Here is a 21327-nt window from a genome sequence, read left to right as displayed (position 1 = left end):
GCCTCAACCTGTATTACACCTCTAATTTTTGGGGGTCGACTTATATACCGACACATCCGGTAAATTTAGTCGGAGTCGGCACATTTTTACCGACTCCAGTAACCCAGCAATTGCTTCCGACTTCGACTCCACGGCACCGCCCGAAAGTTGCACGTTATTTTGGGGGTCGACTTATCGGGGGATTACAGGCCTAAACCTATACTACACCTCTCATTTTTAGGGGGTCAACTTATACGCCAACATATACGATACATTTAGTCGGAGTTTTGCACGTTTTTACCGACTCCAGTAACCCAACAATTGCTTCCGATTCCGACTCCACAGCACCGAGTAGGACAACGTCCTCTTCTCTCCCACAAACCAGAACACGACTTGAGCAACGAAAGCGAGAGAAGGGGAACGGAGCCGATGACAGAGAACGACGGGCCGGAACACGGAGGGCGTTTCCCTGGCAGAAAATGGGAAATGATCTGCGGCACACCCTGAAACGCCGGCAGCGGGGAAGGTTTAATACCCTACAACTCATTACAGTGCGCACCCCCCCTTCAGAGCATCACAGACAAGACAACCACCTACTTATATCCATAAACATAAACAAGACTGGAAAGAACAGCTGCGCAATAAGGGCTGAAAACGAGGCGTTCGGAAACAGCTCGGCGACGTCGACAGGGCAGCGCGCTTAACGTGGGGGAAACGAACCATGGATGAGAGTGTAAAGGGTGAAAATCAGAAGTTTTTTTTTTTTTTTGTTTCTGCATTTCATAAGCCTTTCCATCACAAGCAGCTGAAAGAGAGCTGCATCCAGAGCACGTGGATGGAACGGATTACAATCGATACGTTTGCACTCATTCATTTAGCTGATGCTCTTAGCCAAAGATAAGCGCCAGAGAATTAAATACAAATTTATACAGCCGGGTACTTTTACAGGAGCAATTTAAGGTAAGCATGAATAAAATTTAAAAAATAAAAGCCAGGACGTGGGTGTGATCTCCGCTCATTCTGTGTGGCGTTTGCATGTTGTCTGTGGTGGTTTCCTCGGGGTGCTCTGGTTTCCTCCCACACTCCAAAGACATGCTGTTCAGGTTCACCCATAGTGTGTGAGTGACAGAGAGAGTGTGTGTGTGTTCCACTGATGTAGGGATGAGAGACCCAGTTTAAGTAGTGTATCTAGCAGTCTAAGTCACCGCGGTGAATAAGGTGTGTGGACTCATAACACTACACAGAGTTCATTGGAAGTCTCTTTGGAAAACAGCGTCTGCTAACCTTGATCAAGGGCACTACAACAGTAGGTGAGCTCGAACCTGTAAAACCAAAGCCAACAGCTCTAACCACTAAAATAAGCACCAATGAGGAAATTATATCGCTTCATAATTCATATATTGCAAATAAATTCCTAATGCAATGGAAATTTGGTCTTCTCTGTACAGTAACAAATTTCGGTTATGTAACATCAATTTCTAACGACATGAAAAAAAACAGAGGTAGATGAGGGCAAAGTTCACAACGCGCGCACACACACACGCACGCACGCGCACACACGCTCGCTCGGGTCTCTACATGTCATGTTGCGCAATGAGACAAAACGCAGGGCTTTTCACACAAAAGCCACTTACCACTTGTCTTAGCCAAAGACTTCACATTTACGTCTACGTTTACATCCGAGCGCTACGAAGCTGACGGCGATGGCAGGCACCAACGCTCGCGAGTAATCACGCGGCTGCGCGTTTGCCCGCCGCCCACGAGCGTTTGTTCTCTGCGCCACGGTACCTTTCCCGGCTGCGGAAAGCGAAAGCTGCAGATAAGGAAGGTCACGATTTCGCCGCGGTCTCGAGGGGACACGGGGCCGTAACCCACCGGCGCGCCGCAGAGTTTATATGCGTGTAAGAAAGGGGGGAGATGGGAAGCGTCTCGTTTTTTTTCCCGCGTGACAAAAGCCAGCTCCGGCTCACTTCAGATGAGGTATCGGCGATGTCATAAAGGCCCGGGGCCGCGGAGTCGGTACACGAACCCTCCGACTCCGAAGCGCCGCCCAGAAGTTGCATGTTATTATAGGGTTCGATTTATACGCCAGATCGACTTATATGCTGGCGTATCCGGTACGTTTAGTCGGAACATTTTTACCAACAGCTTCCGATCGCGACTCGACAGCACCGCACAGGCCTCGGTTACTCCCTGCCCCACCGCAACGCGGGAACCGTTACCTAGAGGCCCGGCCCCTGCCGTAAGCGCCAAAGCGGGTGCGCTGCGGGGCTGCCGGGTGAACCGTCCAACCAGATGGGATGTTCGTCGATGGGAGGCGACGCTGCTGTCTGCTGGGAAACATATTGCAGTGACCCCTCCCCTCCCCTCCGCTGCACTGCACTGCAGTTGCATCTGCATTTTACCTGTGTGTGGGCGCTCGCACTCACTCTTGTCTACAGGTTTGAAGGACATCCACGATCTCTCGCTGTCTCTCTCACACACACACACACACACACACACACACACACACACACACACACACACACACACACACACACACACACACTGAAGATGCTTGTTCCAAGCGGGATCGCGGCAAACCGGAGCCCAACCTGGCAACACAGGGCACAAGCTTGGGGTGGGGACACACCCAGGGCGGGATGCCAGTCCATCGCAAGGCACCCCAAGCGGGACTCGAACCCCAGACCCACTAGAAAGCAGAACCCAGACAAGCCCGCTGCTCCCCCCACATCCACGGTTATCCATTCAAAATTACCAATGCTTCACTGCAGTTGCTGTGAACCGGGAAATATTTCTATATAACACGGAATATTGTAATACTTTGAGGTGGGAAATATTTATATATCACGCCAAAGACAATGTTGAGCCACACAAAGTACGTGCTATCGCTACAGCTTATCGACAAAATGTTTAGTAGCTACAACCAACTGCTTCTCAAGGTTTCCTCCCCCAGAACCTCTTAATGAGAATGCTGGATGAACGGGCCAACAAATGCTGGAAAGCAAACTGAAAAATTGTTTCAATGTGTTTAATATTTAATAATTCAACTCAAGAAGTAAGGGAGGAATTACAACATTATTAAAAACCACTTCAACTAAAATACTAGGTGGGGACATATCAGACAGCTCCATTGTACCAAACTCATTAAAGAAGATTAGAAGTTATTAAAATTCTTTATTTTGCTGATGACCTTGTCCAAGGTGACTCGCAGGGATAAGCAGGACAGCAAATAAAACGTTTGTGGTAAGGACTGCGGTAAGTTCTGCGTATAAGGAACTTGGTTTAAAAGGCCATCAAGGGCAACAACATGGTAGATACTTGGGCATGTTATATATAATATATATATATATATATATATATATGTGTGTGTGTGTGTGTGTGTGTGTGTGTGTGGGGGGGGGGTACATGGTGGTACTGTGATTCGCACTGGTTATGCTGTGCAAGCTGTCCAGAGATCATCAGCAAGGTGAATAAATATGCAAATTGAAATTATGAGCATAACTTCTGAACCGTATATACATACAAGTGAATTAATTGGATTCGAACTCATTCCAGATACAAATAGGACAGCTGGTAGGTAAGCGGTTAGTGTTATTGCCTTTGGACCCAAAGGCTGCGGGTTCGATTTCCCCACCTCCAGCCGTAGTATCCTTGAGCGAGGTACTTACCCTGCTGTATAAATGGATAAGTAATTGTAACCTTAACAGCGCAAGTCCCTTTGAAGAAAAGTGTCAGCTAAATAAATAAACGTAAATACATTAAGTGCTCGTAGAAGAATGCGCCCATCTAAAGTCAAAGCTGAAACTACACTGAGACGATATCAACGGCCCCTTAAAATGAACCACCACCTCATCCCTTGCAGTTTTATTTCTCCCATAATTGCTCCACCACCTATGACATCATAAAGAGCGCTATTAAGAAATCCACTCGTTTTAGGATATAACGCTGAAATCTGCCAGAGACCGTACATCTACGTTACTGTTAACGCGAACACGCACAGTAGCGTGTCTCGGTGAGCGTTTGGCTGCCGCCGGCAGCTCTGACCGCGATCCGCGTCGCCCCAGCAAAGCCCCTCACGCCGGCGAGGAGGTTCATCCGCTTAACAACCCACACGAATTCACACGCACAGATGCACACAGACCCCCGCGCAACACACGGCCTCCAAGATGCCGTGACGGCGCACACGATCGGGACTCCCGGAGCCCTCGGCGCCACTGCAGCGGTTGATCAAGGAAGGAGAACCTGCAAACCCAGGGTTGGGTGCTAAAGCAGGTTGAGTAACCCACCGAACCTTCTCACCTGCTTCACGGAGTCAGCGGCAATACGGCCAAGGGAAAAACGGCAGACGCGCAAAAGAGAATCGGAGAGCGCCGGACAACGAGACGGAGGCGCGATTTTGAGATTTGCGGTAAACCTGTCAGTAACGCCGGCAGAACTGTAACGGATGAGACACAAAACAAGTTGGCTCCTCTCACCGACAAACACGCTCACAGAGCGAGGTTGAGAAGACACCTTTCCCACCTGTCCCAGAAGGACAGGTCTTTCTAAACAATCAATTTATTACGGCTACTACCATTATTATTCATTTGTTTAACTAAATCTTTTCTCCAAGATGACTTGAAATGTGATTTTTCCACTAAACTTAATTACGTGCACATTTATATAGTATTGCGTTTACATTTATTGATTTTGCTGACGCTTTTTGCCAAAACTGACAATGTTAAGATACTACAATTATTTACCTCTTTATACAGCTGGTCTTTTTTTTTTCTTTTTCTTTCACTGGAGCAACTAACACTAAGTACCTTGTTCAAGGGTACTACCGCTGGAGGTGGGACTTGAACCTGTCCCTTGTGGGTCCGAAGGCAGCAGCTTTAACCATTAGTAGCAGCTGTATTATTACCGTTTTAATTCAGGGCAAGTACCTTGATCAAGGGTACTACAGCAGAAGGTGAGCTTCAAAAATACATCTCTTCATGGATCTTTCGCATGCAAGGCAGTGGCTCTGACCGCGGTCCAGGTGACCATTTACAAAGGTCTCGCCTCTTAGCTCGGACAAGCAACAGGAATGCGGTGTGGAGAAGCTCTCATTCATGGAGCTGATGAAGAGAGAAATATGGAGGCTACAGGTCAGAAGAATCATCATTCTCAGCTGCTCTTGAGAAGGGCGTTATCACCAAGAACCCTGGGAAACCCATTATTGTTATATATTGGTTGCTTTGGAGAAAAATTAACACTGTTGGGCTTTGCATGCTAAAACACAACAAATTATTTACACAACTGGCTAATTTCCACTGGGTTATTTAGGGTAACTATCTTGCTCAAGGGTGCAGCAGGGTTTCAAACTTGTTCAAACTTAAACTTGTTCATTTAGCTGATGCTTTTATCCAAAGCAACTTACAGTGTTAAGCTACTTACAGTTATTTACCCAGCTCGGTAATTTTCACTGGAGCAATTTTAGGGCAAGTACTTTGCTTATGGTACTACAGCTTCAGGTGGGGACCAAACCGCCAACCGTTGGGTCCAAAGGCACTAGTCTAACCACTACGCTACTAGCTGTCCCTGTAATTTGGAGACGAAGACGGCAGTTCCAACAAGAGGCACCTGCAGCACTGACTCAACATCCATTGGTGTCACTACTAGGGGTGCAGACCGCACCAGGTGACACCATCAGAGGGGGGTGACAGCAAAATGACTGTATACACAATTTTTGTGTAGTGTTTCAGTAGAAATGTACTATTTTTTATAAAAATATCCCTGTAGTTCGTTATAACAAGAAAACCATTTTTCGTCATAAAGGCCACCTTACATGTATCAATTTAGCTACAAGGATAAAACTCTTATGCTAATTTACCTTTTGAACCTTCCAATGCGCTCCGCTCACAGCGCTCATTATTACCCAATTACAGTGACGCTTCGGATCACGTGGTTTCGTCTCCATGCGCTACGGAGACGCGCTGTTTTTTTCCGTCGCTGCTGCTGGTTTTGTCAAACTTTGTGGCGTTTTAGCCACAATATTGTGGTAATCAGTATTTGTGAACATATCAATAACGTTAAAATAAACAATTTTGATTTAGTTCTTAAACGTTTTTGTTTTCTTACCAAATTTTGACTTCAACTGCATGAATCAGAGTTGTAAATGTTAATATATTTAGGCTGTGCGTATGATATTGTAATTAAAGGTTTAATTTTGCTTGTTTATGTCACTACTATTGTTGCCATCACACTCAGTGAAATAGGAGAATTAGGATTTACAGTAGAACATTAGGACTCTTGTCTGCGTGTTCTGGTACTGGAGGAGCTCGCTGCCTCACATCCCCATGATGGCATATAATTTAAAAAGCTAAGTATTGTATGGAGGGATGCTCTCGGTATGCCAGCGACGACACCCACCCCACCTATTCCCGCAAGGCAGCGCCGACCGACGTCATCACATGGAAAGCAAGGCGCCGACCGCACTGCCATCCATGTCGCGACATACGAACTAAGCGCCACTAAATTACCTTGTATCGCGACATGATGCTGCGACGCAGGGTCCATATCGTGACATGGAAGCATGCCATGATCAATAACAGTATCCTTCATACCCACACAGTCGGATGTGTCGAAAAATTAAACGTCTGCAACAATTAATCACTTTCTGTCTCTTCACACACAGGTGATCGAACACGGACTAAACTTTGTTGCATACATATATTTATACGCGATTCCAGCTGACAACATCGTCAGAGCAGTATGGACAGGGGGGCTTAGCGGAGCTTCAACGTCCACACACACACACACACACACACACACACACGGTCGCACTCACTGTCGACAGCGTAGCGCAAAAGCGGCTCCAACCTGTTGTGTTTGTCGCACCTCGACCGCTGCCGCTGAGCGCGCACAACCGCGGCTCGTGCCCACGCGGTCGCCCTCGAACCCGCAGCCACACAGCCGGACACGGGTTCGCACCTCCGCTTAGCTTGTGGCCTTAAGCGCCCCGCGTACTCAGTAAACACGCATGCGATGTTGTGTACGCTCGTGGAAAATACCAGAGTGACAGGCACGAGCAGAACCCCGCAGTTACTTACCTGCCTGCAGCCTGGTCTCCGCCGAACCCGGAACCTTGAATCGCGTCCCCGTCCGCCTGTCCGTCCGGGACCGAGGCGCTGCCTCCACTCCAGTACCGCTGCCGTACCACGTCGACGAGCGCCGTATTATTGATCCGCGTTAAAAACAGAGCTGATACGTCACTGCGAAGGCTCGCGGAGCACGAGGCTGTGTATAGAGGAAAAAAAAAAAAATAATAATAATAATAAACGACTCGAGGTTCGCCAAGGCTGGCTTCTAAAATAATGGAGTGAAACGCGTCAAAGCGCTGACGTGCATTTTTCTAAAAGTCGCGCACGGCTGGAGGGATCGCGGTGCGTCGTAGGGAAGCGTGGTTAGATGGGGGAAGAGGACGCGCGCAGAAGGGGGGTCGGGGGGGGGGGGGGCAGCAGGCGCGCGCGCTTCACGGCTCTCCTGACTCGCGTTAGTACGCAGCGCCGCGCGGCGCCTCCATTTTAGGGGAATCCCGCAGCGTTCGGCCGCGCTCGGCCTCGGTCGTCGTGGGGCGGGGACTCGACGACTGGAGAGCGGGGGGAGGAGGAGGAGGAGGAGCGGGATCGGGATCGAGCGCGTGACCGCGCACCGCAACGCGTTTAGCGCTGTAGCTCCGCTTCTGCGCAATTAGAACAAACCTGGATGAATCGGTGTTTAGCGGAAGTAAGAGATGAAAGACTCTGCCGTTACATTTAACACGTTCCATCCAGTCGGGATGTCATTCGTACCATCGCAGGACCGAGAGCAGTGTTACAAACCAGAAAAGTCAGTGGCTCTAAGTTTTAGAACACAAAATCATCACCGGATTTTAATCGAGCACTCTGGCTGGGAAAGTTACTGTTAAGATTCTGTTCACACACACAGAGAGTCCCATTCGGGGTCGCGGGGGGCCGGAGCCTAACCTGGCAACACAGAGCGTAAGGCTGGGGGGGGGGGGAAGGGGACGCACCCAGGACAGGACGCCAGTCCGTCGCAAGGCACCCTAAGCGGGACTCGAACCCCAGACCCACCAGAGCAGGACCCTGTCCGACCCACTGCGCCACTGTGCCCCAGAGCACTTAATATATAAGGCAAGAAAAACTAATATAAATCCAAGAGCAACCGTACTGTATATCCACATTGATTTTACTGTTTAACACGAATTTGCATCCATCCATCCATCCATCCATCTTCCTCCGCTTTTATCCGGGGCCGGGTCGCGGGGGCAGCAGTCCGAGCAGAGTCCTCCAGACTTCCCTCTCCCCGCACACCTCCTCCAGTTCCTCTGGGGGAACCCCAAGGCGTTCCCAGGCCAGCCGGGAGACATAGTCTCTCCAACGTGTCCTGGGTCTGCCCCGAGGCCTCCTCCCAGTGGGACAAGCCTGGAACACCTCCCCAGGGAGGCGTCCAGGAGGCATCCGGAACAGATGCCCGAGCCACCTCAACTGGCTCCTCTCGATGCGGAGGAGCAGCGGCTCTACTCCGAGCTCCTCCCGGGTGACTGAGCTCCTCACCCTATCCCTAAGGGTGCGCCCAGCCACTCTGCGGAGGAAACTCATTTCTGCCGCTTGTATCCGCGATCTCATTCTTTCGGTCATGATCCAGAGTTCATGACCATAGGTGAGGGTAGGAACGTAGATCGACCGGTAAATTGAGAGCTTCGCCTTACGACTCAGCTCCCTCTTCACCACAACAGACCGGTACAATGACCGCATTACTGCGGACGCCGCACCGATCCGCCTGTCAACCTGCCGCTCCATTTTTCCGTCACTCGTGAACAAGACCCCGAGATACTTAAACTCCTCCACTTGAGGGAGCAACTCCCCCCTAACCCGGAGGGAGCAATCCACCTTTTTCCGACTGAGAACCATGGCCTCGGATTTGGAGGTGCTGATTCTCATCCCCGCCGCTTCGCACTCGGCTGCAAACCTCCCCAGTGCACGCTGCAAGTCTTGACTTGATGAAGCCAACAGGACCACATCGTCCGCAAAAAGCAGAGACGAGATCTCGCGGCCACCAAAGCAGACACCCTCCGTTCCCTGACTGCGCCTAGAAATTCTGTCCATAAAGATAATGAACAGAATCGGTGACAAAGGGCAGCCCTGGCGGAGTCCAACATGCACCGGGAAAAGGTCTGACTTACTGCCGGCAATGCGAACCAAGCTCCTGCTCCGGTCATACAGGGAACGAACAGCCCGTAGCAACGAGCCCCGAACCCCATAATCCCGAAGCACCCCCCACAGGATGCCACGAGGGACACGGTCGAATGCCTTCTCCAGGTCCACAAAACACATATGGACTGGTTGGGCAAACTCCCACGAACCCTCCAGCACCCTAGTGAGGGTATAGAGCTGGTCCAGTGTTCCACGGCCAGGTCGAAAACCGCATTGCTCCTCCTGAATCCGAGGTTCGACTATCGATCGGATTCTCCTTTCCAGTACCCTGGCATAGACTTTCCCAGGGAGGCTAAGGAGTGTGATCCCCCTGTAGTTGGAACACAATCTCCGGTCCCCCTTCTTAAAAAAGAGGGACCACCACCCCGGTCTGCCAGTCCAGAGGCACCGTTCCCGAACTCCACGCGATGCTGCAGAGGCGTGTCAGCCAAGACAGCCCCACAACATCCAGAGACTTGAGAAACTCGGGGCGGATCTCATCCACCCCCGGAGCCTTGCCACCGAGGAGTTTTTTGACTACCTCAGCAACTTCAGCCAGGGTAATGGACGAGTCCCCCTCCGAGTCCCTGGCCTCAGCTTCCTCTACGGAAGGCGTGTCGGAGGGATTGAGGAGATCCTCAAAGTACTCCTTCCACCGCCCGAGGACATCCTCAGCTGAGGTCAGCAACGCACCACTTCCACTGTAAACAGTGGGCTGTGTTCGTGGGCTCACCACCTGCCGGAGAAACCGTAAGGGGCCGGTGCATTGTGATTTGGGCGGTGGTCGGGGCCGAGTGCCCGGCCGACCCAAACCTCGGGCGCCAACTCTGGTTTTTGGGACGAATTTGCATTCGTGTGTAAATCGTAAAGTGTCTAATAATAAACAGGCAGTACATGATACAGGCAATTAAAAGAATTTATGCAATATTTGATTTTGACGGCGATGTCATTCATGGTCTTTTTAAAAAAAAAACACGTGAATCAAAATGCACCGAAACTGCACACTTGCAGAAAAGGCGGTGAACGGCAGGCGAGTCCAGTGAATTGGTGCCTTGGTCTAAGCCTCACACTGACATAATTTTATGATGCTAATAGTACATAATGTGTTGCATCTATAACAATAACGGGGCACCGCAGTGTTTGCGCTGCTACTTTACTTTTATTTAGCAGACACTTTTCTCCAAAGCGACTTCCAATGAACTCTGTGTGTTATCAGCCCATTCAAGTTCAGTTTATTGTCGTACAAGTACTATGTGTGGCATGTACACACACACACACACACACACACACACACACATTTTCTGAACCACTTGTCCCATACGGGGTTGCGGGGAACCGGAGCCTACCCGGCAACACAGGGCGGAAGGCCGGAGGGAGAGGGGACACACCCAGGACGGGACGCCAGTCCGTCGCAAGGCACCCCAAGCAGGACTCGAACCCCAGACCCACTGGAGAGCAGGACCCGGTTCAACCCACTGCGCCACCGCACCCCCATGTACCATGTACAAGTATCATGAAATTCTTCCTGAATGCTTCTCCACAGACTATGCACCAATGTGCTTGGGAGGAGCAGTCCAGCTCTAGTTACTGAAGGTGGCACATTGGTTAGTGTTGTATAGTCTTACAGCAGTGGGGTAAAAGCTGTTCCTGTACCTAGCTGTGCGGGTTCGAATAGACCTGAGCCGCTTTGCAGATGGCAGGGAAGAGAAAAGTGCCAGTGCGGGGTGATTATGATCTTTCATGATGCGCATCGTCTTTCTGAGGCAGCGTGTGGTGTAGGTGTCCTCGACTGCTGGTAGCTGTGTGCCGATGATTCCCCGAGCTGCTTTAACCACCCTCTGTAGGGCTTTCTTGTCCTGTATGGAGCAGCTTCCACCCCAAGATGTAGTACACCCTGTGAGGACGGACTCCACAGCACACCTGTAGAAGGTGGTGAGGGCTGTAGTGGACATCCGGGCTTTCTTCAGATGCCTGAGGAAGTGGAGGCGTTGATGAGCCTTTTTGATGGTCGATGCTGTGTGCTCAGCCCATGTGAGTTTGGCAGTGAAGGTGACCCCGAGGAATTTGAAGCTGTTGACCCTCTCTACCATGTCCCCTCCTACATAGATGGGTGTCTTAACTGTATCCTGTTTCCTGAAGTCAATCGCCAGCTCCTTAGTTTTACTGACATTGGGAGACAGGTTGTTGTCCTGGCACCACTCTGCCAGGAGCCTCACCTCCTCTCCGTAGGCCGTCTCATCGTTGTTGGTGATCAGGCCCACAACGGTGGCATCGTCAGCAAACTTTATGATGGTGTTGGAGCTGTGACTGGCTACACAGTGATGTGTGAACAGGGAGTATAGCACCGGGCTCAGGACGCTTCCCTGTGGAGTGCCAGTGTTGAAGGTCAGTGGGGAGGAGGTATTACTGCCAATCTGCACACGCTGGGGTCTGTTGGTGAGGAAATCCAGGATCCAATTGCTCAATGCGGCACTCAATCCCATCCCTAGTAGTTTCTGGATCAGCTTGGTTGGGATGACAGTGTTAAATGCTGAGCTATAGTCTACAAACAATAGCCTTGCATAGCAGTTTTTATTGTCCAGGTGAGCCAGAGTGGTGTGAAGTGTGTGTGATATGGCATCTTCAGTGGATCTGTTATGGCGGTAGGCAAACTGCAGTGGGTCCAGAGTGTCTGGGATGGTGTCCTTAATGTGTCCCAGCACCAGCCTCTCAAAGCATTTCATTGCGATGGGGGTCAGTGCCACTGGGCGGTAGTCATTAAGGCAGCTCACTTTGTTTTTCTTAAGAACAGGGATAATGGTGGTATTTTTGAAACAGGTGGGTACAGTTGAGCTTTTATAGAAGGAGGTGTTAAATATGTCCGTGAAGACAGTAGCCAGTTGTTCACTGCATGTTTTTAAAACTAGCCCTGAAATTCCGTCCGGACCGGCAGCTTTGCGGATGTTGACTCGGCTAAAAGTTTCTCACCTGTGCCACAGAGACGGTGAGACCGGCGTTATCATGTACTGTGGGGATTCGCAGCGGGGGGGTCTTTGTCTCAAACTTGAAGCGGCCATAAAACGCATTCAGTTCGTCAGGGAGAGACGGAGCGGCATCTGTCAATGACCGCCTCTGTGGTTTATAATCTGTTCAAGTTTGGATTCCCTGCCACAGCCTACGTGCATCTTGAGTGCAGTTAAACTCCCATTCCACCTTCCTGCTATATTCCCGTTTCGCGCTGGCGATGGCTTTGCGAAGCTCGTACTTGCTCTTCTTGTACGCGTCCCTGTCTCCGGACCGAAACGAGCAAGTTCGCGCGCGGATCTTATTTCGGAGGTTATCCACGGTTTTTGGTTGGGGAATAAGCGGACTGTTTTATGTGGCATGCAGACATTTACACAGAACCCGATGAAGTCCGTGACCGCTGTGGCATACTTGTCGAGATGAGTTTCTGAACATGTCCCAGTCTGTGGAGTCAAAGCGGTCCTGGAGCCTTTCCTCCGCTTCTGGTGTCCAGGACTGCACGGTGCGCATCACAGACTCCTCTCGCTTCAGTTTCTGCTTGTAGACCGGGAGCAATAGGATCGAGGTGTGATCTGACCGCCTGAGGTGTGGATGCAGCAGGGAGCGGTACGCACCTTTGTGTGAAGTGTAGCAGTGGTCGAGGGTGTTTGAGCCTCTGGTGGGGCAGGAGATGCCGCGCTGATGGCATTTTGGGCACACATTCTTGAAGGCAGCTTGGTTAAAGTCCCCAGAGATAATGAACAGTCCATCTGGGTGCTTGTTCTTGTACTTAGTGACGATGTGGTACAGTTCGTTCAGAGCGCTGTGTGTGTTCCCTTGGGGTGGGATGTAAACTGCGGCCATGAGCACAGCCGATAACTCCCTGGGCAGGTAGAACGGTCGGCATTTGATCAGAAGGTGTTCAAGGTCCGGAGTGCAGTTGTGTGCAATCACTTCCGCGTTCGTACGCCAAGCGTCGTTAATAAGAAAGCATACGCCCCCTCCTCTCTTTTTCCCCATGAACCACTCCGATCGGCGCGGTACATTGAGAAGCCCTCGGGTTGGACCGCGTGGTCCAGTATGCTGGCGGTGAGCCATGTCTCTGTAAAGCACCACGGTGATTTACACTGCTAGATACACTACTTACACTGGGTCACTCATCCATACATCAGTGGAACACACTCTCTCTGTCACTCACACACTATGGGGAACCTGAACAGCATGTCTTTGGAGTGTGGGAGGAAATCAGAGCACCCAGAGGAAACAGACACAGAGAGAACATTCAAACTCCACACAGACTGAGCAAGGATTGAACCCATGTCCTCTCGCACCACCCAGGTGCTGTGAAACAGCAGTACTACTCACTGTGTCACCGTGCTGCCGCCTTCGCTTCCAAAGGTCACGGGTTCAATCCCCGCCTGTACTACCCTTGATCAAGGTACCCACTGTAAATTGCTCCAGTAAAATTACCCAACTGTCAGCTTGTAATAATTGTAACCTTAATATTGTAAGTTGCTTTGGGAAAACACACACACACTGTCTGAAACTGCTTATCCCATACAAGGTCATGGCAAGCCAGAGCCTAACACAGGGCATAAGGCTGGAGGGGGAAGGGACACACCCAGGACAGGATACCCGTCCATTGTAAGGCACCCCAAGCAGAACTCGAACCCCAGACCCACAAAAGAGCAGGACCCAGTCCAACCCACTGCACCACCGCACCTGTTTTAGGAGAAAAGAGTGAGCTAAATGAATCAATGGAACAAGCAGCTCGTCCACCAAACCCTTTATTGGTTCAACGTAAGATGGCGCTATAGTGCATTTACCATGTTGAACACACATACTGTTGTATTTATTTTTCTATGGAGAGTATTTCCAAAAAGAGCGTGGGACTGGAAACTGTGAGATGACTTCATTATTTGTAACGTTTAAATGTTTAAATGCCTCCCATAATGTTGAATCTTATGTTATAAAAACCCAAAAAATAAAAAGTAGTAGTGGTGATAACTTTTTAAAAATATGAATATGCATTATCAATGACCATTGTCTGATCTGTACACTTTTTATAAACAATGTCCCTTATGGTATCTATTTTTTCTCTATTTAATATAATAATTGTCATCTTAGTTAATAGTCTCTGAACAGCAGTTAACTTTTTAACTCTTACATTGAGTACTCAAGCTGTGTGTGTGTGTGTGTGTGTGTGTGTGTGTGTGTCTCTCTCTCTGATTGCCCTTGATGGACTGGTGTCCCACTCTGACTGCACCCTGCTTCACACCCTGTTTCCAAGATAGGCTCCGGACCAATGCAACCCTGCATAGGACAAGTACTTATTGAAAATGGTGGGATGGAGTGCTCAAAGTAAAACCTGTTTTAAATCAACAACAGACTTCAAACAATCATGACACAACCATTACACATCAACGATATGTGTATTATTGTGCAATTGCCATACGGGCAGCGAAGAATCCCACTTACAACCCACATGGGACCTACTGTTTGCCCACAAGGGCCCTCGTCTATCTCATGTTGACGCCATCATCAATTTATTGATGGACACACTTACTGGAACCATGTGGTAGAAAACTGGGAAGAGAAGTTGGCCGACCCCAGCTGGACTGCCCATTTGAATCCCATTTGAATCCCACGTGGACATTTTGCCTGGAACTTGACTTTCCCTTGACATTTTGCTGGTGGAACCTTCTCTCCTTCCTTGTATCATTGTTTTTAAAGGCAGGTGTTAAAAGGGGTTGTATGTTTCCATAACTTCACCATTTCATCTGCAGCATAATACTTATGGTAACAGAGGGATTGCAGTCATTCATTTACATTTATTAATTTACCAGACACTTTTCTCCAAAGTGATGTACAATTCAGGGTGTATGAAAGTGCATTTCAAAATAGCCACATGGGAAATAAATTTATAACCATGGTTAACGGTATGATGCAAATTAATGTCATTCTTAGGAGACCAGAAGATGTCACGACCACGCTGCACCTCCTTTGACAGCACCTGACGATCACCAAGCACCCGACTCACCACACACCCTTTAAAAGATCCTCCTCAGCTCCCATACCTTTGTGGAATCTTGTCTGGGACAGCTGTCCTCTTGTGCAATGTCCCGCTTGCCTCCAGTTTTCGACCCTTCGCTTTGTCCCCTGACCATGTTCTTGGCTCCTCACTCCCACACCGTCCACCAATTGACCGACCCTTCGCCTGTTCCCGACAACGAGAATTCGCCTGACCCCTCAGTACCAGACGAACGAGCCTGCACTTGCGTCCAACCCTACCGGGTTCCTCAGTTCCGCGTGACAGAAGAGAAGTGGGTCTGAAAGAGATGAGATTTTAAACCCTTCTTGAAAGTTTTGAGGGACTCGGCAGTTCTGTGACAGAGAGCTTGTCCTGTCACATTGGAGAAAACTAAGAACCTGTGCACTTTTAATTTGGGACCCCCTGTCAGTAAGGCCACCAGGTGACCAGAGGTGGAGGAGCACAGTGATCTTGCTGGGATTGATCTGGTCTTGTAGGCATCAGGGTGCAGGTCCTCTGGCCTTCTTGAAAGGTACAACCAGAGTCTTGAACTTGATGTGGGCAGTTACAGGCAGCTAATCTAGAGAGAGAGAGGGGACACACAGGATGCTTTGGCAACTTTTGCTGCAGCATTCAATGCTGCTGCTACTAGAACAGCAAAACAGCTAATACTTTCCACAGTATATGCTACTGACGAAGGTTAATATGTTCCACTGGATGTACAAGTGTATCAGAAAGGAGGGCAAATATGAGATGGTACTGCATGTGGAACCTATTACAAAATTGCTGTATATCCTTTGTAACAGCCTCCCTTCACTTAACCCAAATACTCCCAGGGATTAAAATGATAAAGCCATAATCATGATCTGAGCCTGGCAAAATCAAAGATCCTTACAAAAGTATAGAGGAGTCAGATTTAAATATTATTTAATAGTAAAAAGGTACAGGGTGGTTTTAAAACTAGTCAATATTTATTGATACATTCAAAATTGTGCCTCATAGTTTTTAGTCCAGCAATGGATATTATAATAGTTTAGGCCATTTATTTAGAATGAAGTATTCCACTATGGCCAAATTAAGGGTTTGCATGTTAAATTTTTATATATATATGTGTATATATTATATATACACACACACACACACACACACACAAGCTTACCTCGGAACATGAGCGCAAGAAATATAACTGAAGCCATATCGGCTTGGATGACCCCTGGATTAACAAAGTCTGCATCGGGTGTTGGAGAACCAGTACAGCCTGTTGACAAGTGGGCTGCTGGAACAAGACATTGATGGGCACAGACTGAGAACATGGAATTGATAGAATGCTACTGTAAGAGCAGACCCAAGGAAAGGGGTTACATGCACTGTACGTATGTGGGAACTATGGTTGAGCAGAAGACCAACATCCACACTAACCAAGAAGCACCTGGTAGCTCGAACATCAAGAGAAGGAAGCTACTGTCACAGCTGGAGATTGTTCTGCTGGTACCTCTCAGTCTTGGTACCCAACAGTATGGAAATGAAGGGCTATATGCAGAATGCGCCCCCCATGGAGAAGAAGGCTGAAGGCCAAGATCAAGGAAACCTGGAGAGATGTTTAGCTAGCTAACAGAGGTGCAGAAGCGTGTGATGAAAGACAGATCCTGGGTGAGAAAGAAGTCCAGCAAGATGTCCATAAGCGAGGTCCCGGAAACTGCTAAACCAAGACTCACAGCTCTGTCTGCTAGGCTGAAGAGTACACTAGAGAAGCAGAGACCAAGAAAATAAATGGCCTGTTCTCCAAAGAACCATCTAGAGCGTACTCCCAGCTGTAAGCAGAGACCGAGCAATACTGGATGGGTATGGGAGAAGGAGGCATCACACACCATCAATGCCCAGTGGCTGGTGGACCACAGAAAAAACATCAACCCACAAGAACAGTCATTGTCGCAAAGAAAGGCAGACGTCCAACAGCAGGTCTCAAGTATGAAGAGCTGGATCTCATATGATCCACACCTACTGGCTGAAGAAGCTAACTGTACCTACTCCACGAACGCCGGCCTGGCAGCACAAACGAATGAGCTGCTAACGCAGGGTAGGACAATTTTGATAATGAAGAATCCCGCGTAAGGGTAAGACACCTTCAAACTAGCGGTCGATAACCTGCCTCTCCGCAACATGGAAGCTCAGAAGAGCATTGGAAACAACATGCCACCAACTGTCACCGCACGTCCGAGCGCGCGAACAGCGCCGCTATCTTGACAGAAAGCACCTCAGGTGGAAAGTTTCCCCGGTTTCTCAAGAGTCAGTGGCGTTGGCTGGTATTTACTAACATTCACGGGTGTTTTACTAACCCTCGCTGGGTTTCACTGGCATTCGCTCCATGAACCTCGAATAATATAACCAGAAACACAGCCAATGGAGTGTTGGAGTAGTAAGGTTTTCTAAAATCACAGGAAAAAAAAAAAAAAAAAAAAACAATAAATAAAAAAAGTTAACACTGGTGATGAAACATAGAAATACAAAAACATGCAGATACACATTGTCAAGCTGGGAGTATTTAATTTGCAATTGTACGATAATTCCTTTCAGCACTGCTTTGCCAGGTGCCGAAATAGCTCAGTCGGGAGAGCGTTAGACTGAAGATCTAAAGGTCCCTGGTTCAATCCCGGGTTTCGGCAGAGGGATTTATTTTGCTGATGTTTACTATTTTCTACCGTCAAACTATTTCCCCGCCTTTGGTCACCTAGTCAGCAGAGACTAGTTCTGATGGCTCTCCCAAGGAAATCCATCTGAGCGTTGACCGTATTTTTTATTTCCAAACACGATTTTGACTGAATTACATCAATTTAAGGTCATTTGTACTTGTCGTGTTTTTTGGCACTCGTGGATTATACTATTCATTTTGCAAACACATTTGTGAACAAAAAAAACAAGATCCAGTTTCACGTGGCCTCTGGCTGGAAGAGTGTGTGAGTGTCTGCATGTGTAAGCAAAACTTTGACGAAGTCTGGTATATTTTTTACCATATTTTTGCAAAAAACTCTGAAACCGCTTTGGCATCACAAGGCCTGCTCTTCCCAGGTCTTGCCAAGCCAAAAAAGTACATTTTAACTATAGAAACTACCCACACACTGCTACGCAGCATACAAAGCGTGCAAAAACCCAGCACATCAGACGTTTGGAGTCTTTATTTCAGCAAGTCTTTTTAATGTAGTAGTTATTTACACTGTTATATCTCATATCATTTTCTCCCCTCAAGAATAATTCAGTAATTCTTCTTCCAATTAGGTACTGTGGGTCACTTTCAGAGGTCTCCGATTATTTCAATACACATACAGTTTCGAGCCATTCAAAAGCTTCGGGAGGCTTACGGAAATCCTCAAGCACCGCTGTGGTTTTACCGTTTCCATGTACTGCACAACGGAGGGACTGAAGTCAGCGGAGTATAAAATTGCTTCCCCTCGTACACCCCAGAGCGACTGTTGGCGAACATCTCAAATCTCCCTGACCGGTAGGAATGCAGCCCTTGAGAAGTGCTGTAGCCACCCCAGCTTTTAAGGTCTCCCCTAGCGTACCTCGTGCGAAGGAAGGAACGGCGCGTGTCGGCAAAGGGTCCGAGTCAAGCATCGCTTCCAAACTTCCATTTGTATCCGCAAAGCGAGGGACGTTCAACGCTCATGTGTAACTTCCCCTCCTCTGGGGTGTAAACGGAGGCCAACCGTAAGGAGTGATGCCACGTAATGGCAAAAAAATACATTGCAACAGCAAGAACTGCACGGAACATTTTTTCAATAGATTGTAATACAGACACCCCTCAACTTACGCAAATAAACTCTTCTTCAGCCCCTCACGTAAGTCAGAAGTTACCTATGTCAGATTCCCCCTCCTGCCCCACCATTCAACAAAGGCTACCCTACCCTATCCCTAACCTAAGCAAGGCATTTGTTGTAAACACAGGTATAAAAAAAATTACACAATATATTTCTCTAGTAAATGTCAGACATACGAAATACTGTAATATTATTTTCAATTTCATTTTCAAATCGGTTGCTATACGCTTAGTTCTCATTTTCCTTCAAGTGCACGTTTACCACCAGGCATTGTGAATAATGAAAAGGGTAAAAAATATGGGAAAAAAGCAGTACACTAAGGTGAGGAGATGCGTTCACGGCTCAAAACACGGGAACTGGGAAGACGCAACTTCCCGCCTTGTCCGGCTACTCCGACTTGCGCTTAACGTATTTGCGTGTTTTGCGTGAAAAACGTGCATGCTGGGAATATATTTACGTAAATCAAATTTACATCAGTGGAGGGGTGTCTGCATTGGGGCAAAATTAAGTACTATGTTATACTGGATGGAATCTCAAAATCGGATCCAATCTTGTACATAAAGATTGTCATAGAACCCAGTTTTGCCATAATGTATTTTTCCCAAATGTAACTATGTCCCCTTCCCCCATCCCCATCAGTCAATTTGACTCCAGGGAACATTACAGATGAGATCAGCTTTTCATTGAACCTGAAAACTGTTCTCCTTCTTGGAATTACAGGTGAAAATCAGATTTTGCTCTTATCAATCATTTTCCACTTGAAAGGTTCTTAACATACCTGCAGCATGGCACAGGCCTGCTGATTTTTAGACGTTTTTTCAATTGAGCCTTGCAAGAGGCACAAACAACTGATAATGCACAGTGTGTAAACATTTAAGTAACACTATTTTTGGAATAGAAAATGCCTACGTCAGCTTCATCTGTAACCGTATTCAAACACTTTTCGATGCTTGCGGAAGCACATTTAAATGCACGTTTTTACATGCCTTTGAAAACAAAATAAACATGCAATTAAATAAACTGTACAAGGAACTGTACTATAGAAACTGTACACACCTCTGGTCCTCGAGGGCAACAGAACGTGCTAGTTTTCATTTTGACGATTCTGTATTCAACTGCTCTGGTGACGCTTTTGGGATTGCGAATTACTTTACCTGTTCTCTCATGTGTCTGTCACCCGTAAGTCTAAAACGTGTTGGATTCCTGCCATCAAGGACCAGAGTTACTCATTCCTGATCGAAAGCAAATAAATGAGCGCTCCCACTCCTCAAGGGTACATTGGTCTTTACTTGGTTTTAGCTGCAACCTCTGTCCTAGAGCTCTTTATCAACTCTGTGAAAACACTGCATATGGTGTTTCGGGTATAAATCAGCCACTAGTTGAAAAGTAAGTGAAAACTATGGAGATCGGGCCTTTGCGTACTGAAAGCAGCCCTCCGCGTTCTTGCGGACATAGCATGTGTCAGGCTACTTTAAATTCAACACTCGGGGCAGGAAAATCACTCTAAATTGACTGCTACCGGAAAAGCTGGTTAATAACCTAAAGCTGGGCCCAGCATCCACCTCGTGATACAACCCATAGGGAGTACCACTTCTTACTCAACCCCAGCATCAGGTGACTCAAGTAGTTGTTTAGTTGGTAATCTCACCTGGCGTTTTTGGCATCAGTCAGGCACTAACAGATACAGCATATTTGTAGAACTGCAGAAGAGTAGCTGTTGAAGTCTACGGCAGGACAACCCCAAGATAAAGCAATAAGACTTAACGTGACCCAAAACCATGTAGGTCATTTACAAGTAAATGCGCTGTTAGCAGGCACTTAAAAACTACTGCTTTAAGGTTATGGTTCCGGACCAAGTTGCTTCAACTCGTGTCCCAAGCACCAGTCTGACTACTGAAGTAGTAGTCTGTGTACTGAGGTTTTTATTTCGCAAGGCAACAAAGCTATACAGGAATCACATGAGGTTAAAAATGTGTGGCACACAACCTACCACCTTCCATTGGACCGGTGGAGATGCGAAGGCAGTACTGGAACAGCTGGGAACATTCCTGAAAAAATGCGCGCGGGTACGAACACCAAGCAGGCAGGTTAAAATACAGTAAAAGACAGTAAAAACTGCTTGGAGCACAGGGAAGACACAGAGGAGCCTCCCAAAACTCACGTTTGATTCCAACCTTCCCGGGAAGCTCGAGATCCTATTCATATTTGCTAAATATAATAGCAGTACTCAGCAAGGTGTACGTCATGGAATAAAACGCTGACATGTTGCTTTGTTTTTCCATTCATTACCATGTAATTT

General features: G+C 48.0%; 1 protein-coding gene and 1 non-coding gene across 6 annotated transcripts in view; one reads left to right on the top strand and one right to left on the bottom strand.

Annotated features, from left to right (window-relative positions):
• Positions 1 to 7414, bottom strand: part of LOC108928996 (muscleblind-like protein 3) — a 38498-nt gene extending 31084 nt beyond the window's left edge. For all 5 annotated transcript variants that reach the window (XM_029257897.1, XM_029257898.1, XM_029257899.1 and 2 more), the window contains exon 1: positions 7056 to 7414. The gene's annotated coding sequence lies outside the window, so the exon portion shown is untranslated. The remainder of the gene's footprint in view (positions 1 to 7055) is intronic.
• A 10389-nt stretch (positions 7415 to 17803) lies between these two features.
• Positions 17804 to 17876, top strand: trnaf-gaa (transfer RNA phenylalanine (anticodon GAA)). The gene has a single exon. It is a non-coding gene; the product is annotated as a tRNA-Phe (tRNA).
• Positions 17877 to 21327: the final 3451 nt, after the last annotated feature.

This window comes from Scleropages formosus, chromosome 14 (assembly GCF_900964775.1).
Source record: "Scleropages formosus chromosome 14, fSclFor1.1, whole genome shotgun sequence".
NCBI classification, from domain to species: Eukaryota; Metazoa; Chordata; class Actinopteri; order Osteoglossiformes; family Osteoglossidae; genus Scleropages; species Scleropages formosus.
The sequence above is the reverse complement of the archived record's forward strand: the minus strand, read 5'-3'. Positions and strand labels throughout refer to the sequence as shown.